At 53.5% G+C, this 10,513-nt stretch overlaps 1 long non-coding RNA gene across 3 annotated transcripts in view; it reads right to left on the minus strand.

Moving 5' to 3' along the window:
• The window catches only part of LOC116631457, a 636,051-nt gene extending 626,355 nt beyond the window's left edge, over positions 1 to 9,696 (minus strand). For 2 of the 3 annotated variants that reach the window (XR_004299177.1, XR_004299175.1), the window contains exon 1: positions 9,318 to 9,696. This is a non-coding gene — a long non-coding RNA (uncharacterized LOC116631457). The remainder of the gene's footprint in view (positions 1 to 9,317) is intronic. The other variant, XR_004299176.1, reaches the window with a different exon arrangement.
• Between the last annotated feature and the right edge of the window lie 817 nt (positions 9,697 to 10,513).

The raw sequence follows: 10,513 nt of genomic DNA on the forward strand, positions 1-10,513 counted from the left end.
GGAGGCCGGGGTGAGCAGAGGCCGGGGTGAGCAGAGGCCGGGGTGAGCGGGGGAGGCCGGGGTGAACGGGGGAGGCCGGGGTGAGCAGAGGCCGGGGTGAGCAGAGGCCGGGGTGAACGGGGGAGGCCGGGGTGAGCGGGGGAGGCCGGGGTGAGCAGAGGCCGGGGCAGGTGAAGGCCCAGGCCAAGAGCACAGTCCGGGCACACGCATGGCCCGCCCCTCCCGCCGACCCTGCGCCGCCGCCGCGCCCCCAGCCCCGCGGTGGAGCCCGCGTCCCACTCACCGGCCTCGGCCCGCGGCTCCCGGGGCTCTCAGCGGGGCCGTCCCTCCGCAGAGGCTCGCGGCGCCTCGCTCTCGGGGCCAGGTCCTGGAAAACGCCCCCGGGCGGGAGGCTGCGCCTGGGTGAGCTGCCTCCAGGGACGGGCATGGCCCCGCGGGTCAGCCGGGGTCACGACCCCTCGGTGACCTCCGCCCCTGCGGGCGGCCACGCCCCCTACCCCCTGCGCGCGCACGGGACGCAAGCGCACGGGCGCTGGTGAGGGGCTGCGGCTGGTGCCGAAGGAGTAGGGCGCTGAGCGCTCAGCGGAGGCCCGCGATCCGCGCGCCCGGGGTTGTCCCGCAGCAGGGGCCGCGCAGGGAAGGGTCCCCGACCCCGGAGCCCGGGGCACCGCCCGCGGCCCGCACCCCGGCACCCGCTGAGGGGGTGAGGGGCAGGTGTCTACGTTCCTCGGGGAAACAGACATTTCGGGCCAAACATCCCCCCCCCCACGCCGCAGCCACGGGGTGGATGACGTGCGGAGAGAAGACTGGAAGGACCACCGGGAGGGCGGCCTGTAAGGGAGACAAGTCCAGCCCGAACAGATGAGAGCCCGGGATCCCCTCAGACGCGCGCCCCAGAACAAACCACAGCTCGAACAGAAGCAGACTCAGAAATGCCAAGAACATTTGGCGGCCGCCAGAGCGGCGGGTGGGCGACTCGGGTGAGGGACACACTCCCTCCGGGAGGAACAGTGCGCACGCAGGATGCCGTGGGTACCATGGCGACAGCCTGTCCGGGGACAGGTGGGGACCGCGCTGTGACCACCTCATCATGCGCGTGACTCACGGATCGCTGAGCTGTGCACCTGTCACCAGAATTAGGTCGCTATCCTTCACCCGAAAATTTCTTTAAAAAGCAATTTTTAAAAAGCAAAATAAGCTTGATTTGAATGGCTAGAAATAAAATTAACTATAAAGTGAAAAAAACAGTTGCCTTTGGGTGATTTCTATTTTCTAGTATTTTTAAATTTACTCTAGAGAGTTTATTTTTATAAAGAAAACTAAACTTTTGAAATCTAATGATTTCAAGGTAGATTTTATATGAGCAACAAAAAGTTTTAATGGCAATTTCAAAGCACGCAGAAACTGTAAGGTAGTGGCCGACTTAAAGACAGACAAGCCCAACAAAACTGTACTGATCTCACTTTGTTCACTTGGGTTCCAACCCACGTGGTCTTCTTGTTGCCATATTGGTAATCCTATTTGAACAAAAACGCTTTACCGTAGAGATAATCAATTATGTATTTGAGAAGATCTGACGGGAACTTTCAGAACACCATCAGCTCCAGGTGACAGACCCTGTCTACATTTGATCTTGGATAGAATGGCCAGATGGGGGGGTCTTAGAACCTCCCCAGCCCCCACCTTCTATTCACCCCCACGTCCCCCAGAGTCCCCGGAGGTGCAGAGAGAGAACCAGGGCCTGGCCCTTTCTCTGCCTGCGAGGCTGCCATCAGACACGGTTTATTAAGCCCTAAATCTATTCTATTTGACCTCATCTTTTGTGAACTGTTTTGAGGGGTTGTGTTTAGCGAGCCCCATGCTGGGTCTCCTCGGCCTGCCGCTCCATCTGCACGCTGGGCCTCGCCACTCTGGGCCTGGGGAAGCCACTGTCCGTACACTCCACCACCTGCTTCTCTCGTTTCTGCGGATTCTTGCCCGTGAGAGACATTCGTAGAAAATTAGAGTATTCCAGAAAAGCGAACGGTCTGGCTACTTACTTATTAAGCCGGGCTGTGGCTTAGCAGCAGCTGCATCCACCCCCCCCCCCAGACCACAGTTTCTGGCTCCAAAACAGCTCCCTCCACGCCGTGGCCTGCGGGGGGGGGGGGGGGGGGGGGGGGCGGGGGGCAGAGGGTCCTCAGTGCCACCAGCCCGGGCTGGGGGTGCTTTCCATCACTCCTCAGGCCCCTCGGCCCTGCCCACCTCTGTCTAGAGAATTCTTCCCCTGAAATGTCTCACCTACCCCTTCTGAATGCGCCCCGTGTGTTCTGCTGGGACCCCCTCATCTGCACGGTATGTCAGAACAGCCGCAGCACCGAGCTGTTTACAGGAATAAATGTACGGACGTCGGAGAGTGTGCAGATCCTTCTCCCGGCCGAGACGACTGCTCCTCCTCAGTCGGTCCTGATGGACATGCCCCTCTGAGGGTCTCTTTCCTGTCCCAGGGACCCCAAAAGCTTCCCAGGTCTGTACAGTAAGCATGAACAGGAGTGCACACCCCGAGAACCTGGGGACCAGTAGACAGCCTCCCCATGCCCCGGTGACCTTCCCAACATCCGAGAGGCCTGGGTGCTCTCAACCTCCACCTCTCATGTGGACCCCCAGCCCCCCAGTGAGGAGCGGCCCTGCAGCCTGGCCGGCGTCCCAGGCCATGCAGAGTCTCCCCCGGTATCAATGAGGTGGCATCATCCTCTTTCTCAGGTACTAGAGCATCCGTTTGTCATTCTCTGCAGGAACCATTGTTTGGAGCCTTGTCAGTACAGAACCTGGCCGTCTCAGGGAAGGAACCAGGTTCCGGATGGTCCCAGGGTAGGAGCAGACAGGCTTTGTGAAGTGTGACTGTCATTTCTGGTCACACAGGGGAAGAGTACACAGGCCCTGGGAGCACTGCTTGGAAGGGGCTAGCACTTGGGGAGTCGGTCAGGGACGCTGGGAGCCCTACGACCAGATGAGGGGCGCGTGCAGGGCTGCCCTGGAGGCGTGGCCTGGGCTGTCGGTGTGTCTGGAAGTGGGGACACAAAGCCTCTTACAAAACCAGTGGGACAGATGATGCTTCTGAGCCTGATCAGAATATGGCTGACCTCCTTCTGAGAGAAGGATGGAAGATGTCAAGTCAATTATCTTCTTTGTGTAAAGTCTGCTAGTGCCCAGGATGTAAGACAAAATGATTTGTTCCTTTCAAAATAGAGCAATTTGTGTCTTTTTGAACACCAAATGTTCTGGTGATGATTATGTGACTAACTGCCTCAAGATGCTGTCTGTTCCGTGCCCCAGCTTTAAAGAGCGACCATCACAAACCTCGGCATTAACTCCATGGTTCCTCTTTGCCTGAGCATTTCAGGGAAACGGATTCCAGAAGACGGACTTCCAACAATAACCAAGTCGGACACCCTTCCCTTCTCAGAGACCCAACACATTTTCAGATGAAGGACATCATTCATTGTTGGGGCGTCCACTGGATTGAGTACCACATTTCACCAAATCTAAGCTATTACAATAGAGATAGCCCAATTTCAGAGATATGAAAATGTAAAAAGAAATTCCTGCTAGAAGCGATGAGACACAGCCCTAACCATGGCTAGCATTTCCTGAGAGCTGATGGGGGCTGTGATCCAAGTACTTCCCACGTACATGCTCACCCGGGTACAGTCCTGCGAGGCCGAGCGCAGCATCTCCCGATTGCACAAAAGCGCAAAGCCAAGCTGGGAGGTGAAGGCGGCGGAGCCAAGGAGAGACCCGGGCCGCTGGGCTCCGCTGTGCACCCGTCTATTACTCCTGCTGCTAGCGGAAGGGACCTTAACGCTTGAATTCCAGCATCTAGTTAAGGTTGAACCAAGTCCGATTGTCTGCTAAATGAAACAAACACCATTTTAAAGACAAATAGCCTTTAATGAGAACACTACTTGCCAAGAGTTGAGTAAATGCACCATAATATTAAGACCTCATTGCCCAGAAGAAATGCGGCCCACGGGTTCTATAATCTGACCCATTTTCTGAAAAATTGCACAACCAGAGACCACTGATGACCGTGTCTGCAGCCCAGGGACAGAGCGCCCTCTCTGACCCCCATCACAGCCTGTCCTGCTGGACAGGAATCAAGGGGGCACGCTCAGTCAGATCACACCCCCATACCACACTGGGGGTGCCAGGACTTCTGAATCCCCCCCGCCATGCGAGTGGATGCAAGCCCCCTTCCTGGGCCTGCATGGACATTTTCTCAAACTCATCTCCCCAAAGAGGGATTCAGAGGTGGCTGCCTGTGGGTGCAGACATGGCTGAGGTTCATGGGGCAGGAATAGGGGGTGGTTGGCATGGCTCTGACGACCCTCCCGGGTTCCTGTGCCGAGTCCCGGAACGTGGAATTCTGCATTCAGGACTTTGGGTTACCGTGAAGGCACTTGAGTCAAGGTAAGAGGCCGAACCTACACTGTTGGCTCGGTTTGCAAATGACATAGCAAGACAAGATGTGGGCCTCCATTTGTTGCTTGGGGCCCACAGATGCGGGGGTGAGATTTCAACCCTGCATGCTTCGGAGTTTGGCTGTTTGTGTGTTGGGTGTGTGTTCCTTGAAAATGAGAACGTAAGAATTTAAACAGACCCCAGGAGCCAGCATAAATAACTCCTTTATTCCCAGCAGAAGGACTCAAGGCCAGGAGAAGTAGCTACTGTCAGGAGTGGAAATAAATGGGTGGTTTCAAATAATCGACAGATCCAAAAGAAGAAAAAAATCAGACATTCCTATGCAAAGGTGATTAACCATTTTTGTAGGTTTGCAATGACCCAAGGGGAAGAGATAATCGTGCAGTGAAACACCACATACTGCACCGTATTTTTGTTTTAATACCCAGGGTTGTTTTTTTGGGGCACTGTTAGATTTTCTTTAGTTCATTATTTTTCCTTTAAATTTATGTTCTCAAATCTTTGCTTCAAAATCTAAGGATAACAGCAAAAATGTTTTCTAGCAGAACTCAACTACAATTATTTAACCAAAACCAACTGGATGAGGATTCATGTTATAAATTGTACCTTCATCATACACTTTCTTTAAAATTAAAGATGCTTGTGGTATCAAGCAATGCTGAGAAAAGAATGAAAATTAACTCTAGCAATAATTCCAAACTTGGTCTCCTGAAATAAGCACCCTTGTAAGTCCTTAAACACATTTTCTAAAGGATATCCAAAACCATGATGTAAGAAACAAATATTCTCCATGTTGGAAAGACACACTATTTCTAGAATGATAAAAATCCTGCTACTAAATCCTTTCTCCCAGGGGCCAGGAATTTATCTCCTAAAACATCATTTTAACTTTTCAAAAAGAAAAGAAATGGTATTTTGAGAAGGTAACCAATACCTTCCGAAGAGCGCTAGAATAATTTTTTTCACTTTTTGAGCGAAAGCCTCCCAGACACCTGACAGATGGCCTTAGTAATGCACACTAATGCACAGGCAAAACAGGTATAATGTATAATGGCGTGTTTTTAGGTCTGTGTTTCAGTAACCTGCAATTTTTCAGAAACACTTGGAGGAAGATTTGGCCATCAGGTTCCTGCAATGTGCGCCACGTATAAGATGCAGCGTAAGGCCAGGTTCGCGGCTCTCCTCGAGTTCTGGCGCGTGCGAGGAGCCACCCGCTGTACGTGAGCTCTGAACTGCAACAGCCCGTGGCCGCCGGAAGTCGTCAACATCGTGGCCAGCTTGGAACTGGAGCTCTGCGCTCTGAGATGCGATTTGCACGCGGCACTAGAAAAGCATTGAACCGGGCCTCCAAAGTTTCAGAGGGGACATGGCCAAGTAGTGCAGGTGAAAACAGAGACAAAGCCAGGAGCACCGGGATACGACTTCTGGCAGATAATTTTCTGCCTAACGTCCTTTGGAACTGTTGGCGTTGGCTGTTAGTATTTCTAAAACTGCCTATTTTGCACCCAATTTTTATATCTAACCTTGTTATATTGATCAAGAGGTCTACAGTTTTAATCTACATTCCAATTCCCTAAAAAGTAGGAAAATATGCAAACATCCCTGTTACCTACTGCATATATTTCCCTGTCTTGTAGAAAAGCTGGGCAGGCCGAGGCAGCCACAGACCACTTGGCAATCAGGATTCAGAGGTTTCAATGACATAATGGGAGGATCGACGTCCTGTAACATGAAATAGTGAAGAGCCCTCGACTTCATTTGCATTCACCTCGGCATAAATTCCTGTCCTCTGCCTTCTCACCTGAAGGGAAGGCTGGGTCACCTTGGGTTGGGCAGCTGGGTAAGACCAGACGAGTCACACCGGAACACTTCAGTGTTTTCCTTTGTGGATTTTCACCCCCTTTTCTGTCTCTCACCCTCCGCCACTTGATAGTCCCATTTCACAGTTAAACAAACTGTTAGAGGACATGAAGCCGCAGGAGCGGGTCCCACGGGGCCAGCCCTCGCACCCCTGGGGCTCCGGCCACCCTACACTGGCGCCCTGCACCTGCCACGCTCACGGGCCGCCGGCCTCCCTGCCTCTGCGGGACCGGGATAGGCAGCCTCCAGCTGCACCGGCTCAAGCAGCCCAGCGGGACAGGTCCCACCACAATGCACAGGGGTCGGCTCTGGAGGAGCCGTCTGCCCGGATCGCCCCTCACTGCTCCCCAGCCCATTTAGTCTGTGTGCCCACCCCGCCAACGCCTGAGGCCGGGAGCCCCTTGTGTCTGCCCTTGCCCGCCCGGCCCCCAGACCCTGCGTCTTCAGAAAGAAAAGAGCAGCTCCTCTTCCAACAGAGGTGGCCGCCCATCATGGGGCTGGGTGGGGAGGACGCCGGGGATGGAAGGGCTCGGCTGGGGAGGGGTCGGTGGAGAGGGGAGGGCGCCTTTGCATTCTCTCCACTGCGGGACACTGGCCCTCCATGCGACGCCCGTTCTTGGGGTCCAGCCTGCAAGCTGTTTGGGTAGGAGGCCCCCACTCCTGAAAGCCTGCCTCGTGCCCTGCGTGGGGGAGGAGGGCTGCGTGAGACAAGTGGGGCACCGCACGCCCCGCCCGTCACCCCTCAGTCAGTGACCTCCTTCACTGCGGCAGCAGAGAACAGGCCCTCGGGCCGTGCAAAGTGGGGGCAGTAAGTGCAACTTCCTTGCATCTTTTTTAAATAACTGGAGAGAAGAGTCAGGCACGGGACTGGCGTCCCAAGTGCCCATCTTCTGCTCTCCAAACACCGGCCCAGCCGGGCTTGCCCTGCTGGGATTGCCCCGCACACACCCCCAACAGAACGCTTTATTCCTCCAGGGCTGGCCATGCGCATCCCAGGCAGAGAAGAGGCAAAGCCACGTTAAGATAGGAATTATTCAAAGGAGAACTTTTCATCAAGACCACCGGCTGCTTAAAGAACATTGCAGTTTTCTGGTCGGAAGTGTGCCGTGGTAACTGGCGATGGTTTGCACAACGAATGAAGTCGATTTCTGCCCCATTCCTTCCACAGCGAAAACACTCCAGAACTTTTCTTTACCGTTTCCTTTACGCACGAAGCCCAAAGCTGATTCTCTGGCAATTAGCAATCTTTTCTTTCACAGGGTTCAACCTTAGCATGAGAATAAAGCCACCAGAGGCTTCTCTGCCAGGGGGAGAAAGTAAGCTGGAGCTTGCCCGGGCTTTTCCTGACAAAGTATACAATGAAAGCCAAAAGAATCCTGGCTTCCCCCCCCCCCCCGGCCCCCCGGAAAATGAAGGTGAAATGGATTTTAAGATCAGAATTTAAGGTGCTCATGATATTGAAAGCACAGACTAACTGCAGCTGAGTAAAATATATACAATTAGAATCCTAGTTGTGAAAGACTTCCTTGGAAGTAATATTTGTTGGAGTTGAAAACGCACAGAGGTGTGTTAAGTAAAGCATAAAAAGGCACACTCACGTAGACTCACTGGATAATGACATATATTACCACAACTGTCAGCTTCCACTGTGCCTTAAAAGTCCTTTTGTTAAGCACACAATTTCATTGTTAAAACACCAAAACAACGCCAAAATACCTGTTCTCCGGCCTTGGCCAGCACACATCCCTGCCTGCCTGGGTGCGGATGAACATACCTGCAACGCCCTCACTGTCGCTTTCGGCTCGTTTCCAGGGCGGGCGAGCCGGTCACCGACGCAGCATCTCTGAAAGTTCAGCACTTGGCTTTAAAATTGCCCACCAGGGTTTTCAACTCCATTTCTGCATTCTTCCACCCTGAACCGAGGATGGGCTTTGCAAAAAGCCCTTAACGTAAGCCAGAAAAAACAACAACAACAACACATGATTCCGTGGGACCTTCACAAAAACGGTAGCCCGGAGTGAGACTACCAGTGAATATAAAAGGGCCGAGGCGGCCCCACTATCAAGATCCAGCAAGAAGGACGTTATTCTGACCAGTGCTAACGCGGCCCATGTCATCCTGTACGTCTCTCAGCAGGCAAACGGTTTTTCCTCTCTCCACCCCCACCTCTCTCTCTCTTCTTTCTCTCCCTTCTTTCTTTTCTTTCTTTCTCTCTTTCTCTTTCCTTGTCCATGGAATGATATTCAGAGCCAAGAAAATGGAACTTAAGCCGCAACCAAAAACAATCCCCAAACGAACAGCTAGGGCATCTATCAGAAAGCACCTTCTTTCTATGTTTGCAGCCTCAGTAAACAAGGCGTCTTCATGCTGCATTATTCTCACAGCTCTGTGTTCAATGTACCAGAAAAGGACCTTTATCTCCGTGGCCCCGGCCCCTCGGTCTGGGTCTGGGAACACCAGGGCTGTTCTCACAATCCAACATAAAGGTGGGGCTGGCACACATTTTTGCAATCACCAAAACGTAACTTTTTACCAACTTGAGAGAGAGAACAGAAGTCACTGTTGTCCAAGTAGCAACAGCGAGCGACACGTCCGGGGGTGGCGATTCCAGACCCACCTGAGCCCCGACGGCAGGTTCCTCCCACACGGGGGGCTCCCGAGCTAAGTTCAGCAAACACACATCTCACTGGGGGACACGGGCGTGCCGCCTCTGGGTCACGCAGCACCCCGCAGCCAGGTGCCAGGTCCTAAGGGACAGTCCCAGCGGCCACACACACACGCCCCCCAGAAGGGTCCCGCGCCGGCTCCAGGGCAGAGCGGCTGTGGGCTCCACCTGCGAACCAGCTGGAAGTCACCGCGGTTCAGACGCTCTCCCCCTGCATGCCCCCCACCACTCGGCAGAAAAAGCACAGTGGTTGTGTCCCCGCCGCATCACCCCTCTCTCCCCCTCGACCAAGGACGCCCCCTCCTCCTGCAGGGGGGACCCAGCCGCCTACCTGCCGTGCCCCGCATGCAGCTGCCGGGCCGGTCCAGGGCTCTGGGACGCTCCAGTCCTCGTGGGCGCCGAGAACCTGCGTGTGCGAATGACGAAGGTCCTGTGGCAGCCGGCTGGGTCTCCGGCAGCCGCAGCGATGAGCACAGCTGGAGACCATCCGCAATTAGCCAAACATTGTGTGGCGGCAACACGTCAACAACCAACACCGGTGCACAAACCAGGCAAAGTCCTATTTCTGAGGGATGCTGGAAGCCCACGTCGCCGAACGCCACGTTCCTTCTTCAAGATCATTCCAGCCAGCCCGTTCGAGCTATTTTTACTGTACCATAATGCACTAGGTCTGGCTTTTACCCTATTGAAAGAGCATGAATATATTATTATCCACACAAAAGAGCAGGTTATTGTTTATGAATTACCAGCCTTCCCAGCAACAAAGGCTATTTTCATAAGAAAACTCAATTTCATTTTAGCTCCAATTTGATTACCAGCTGAAGAAAAGAAGCTCTGCCCTAACCCTCAAAGGATTTTTATTCATACCATTGAATGGGCTTTATTGCTTCCTTTTCAAAACTGACGTAGAAAGCTTTTAGAGTAAAACATTGACAAAAAATTATTGCGCTGCTATTTTGTGCAATAACAGAGCAGAAGAGGACAATGATTTCTCCACCACCCTCACAGTACTTCAGAATAGCAGAGGCTGGGATTAATCACAGGCCGGGGACAGGACGCAAGCTAAGGTCTCACAATGCACGTCAAATCTAAATGATCACTATACATTGAAAAGCCCCCAAAAAAGCCCACAGCTGATTGATTCACGGCTTTCACAAGAAAGACAGGCTTGAAGAGTTTATTGCACCACAATTTACTCGGAATTATCATAAAAATGAATGTAGAGGCTGAATGTCACCCCGGCACGCTCCAGAAACACACACCCGGGGACGAAGTTCATGCAGGAATTAACGCGTCTCATGGCCACAGCTGGGGGCCGCTGGGTGTCCGCTGTCACACGGGGCCAGGCTTGACCCGGGCTCCGAGGAGGAGGATCTTCCCCTGTGCCGGAATATTCTTCCACTGAAAGTGGGAAAATCCACAGCTGCAGACAATGACCCAGGGTCCCAGACGCTGGACCCACTTGCCTCGCACCTGGACCGGCTGTCCTGGGGCTGCCTGGACGGTATGTGTCTGCCGGCAGGTTTG

Source organism: Phoca vitulina, unplaced genomic scaffold (genome assembly GCF_004348235.1).
Source record: "Phoca vitulina isolate PV1807 unplaced genomic scaffold, GSC_HSeal_1.0 scaffold5, whole genome shotgun sequence".
NCBI lineage: Eukaryota > Metazoa > Chordata > Mammalia > Carnivora > Phocidae > Phoca > Phoca vitulina.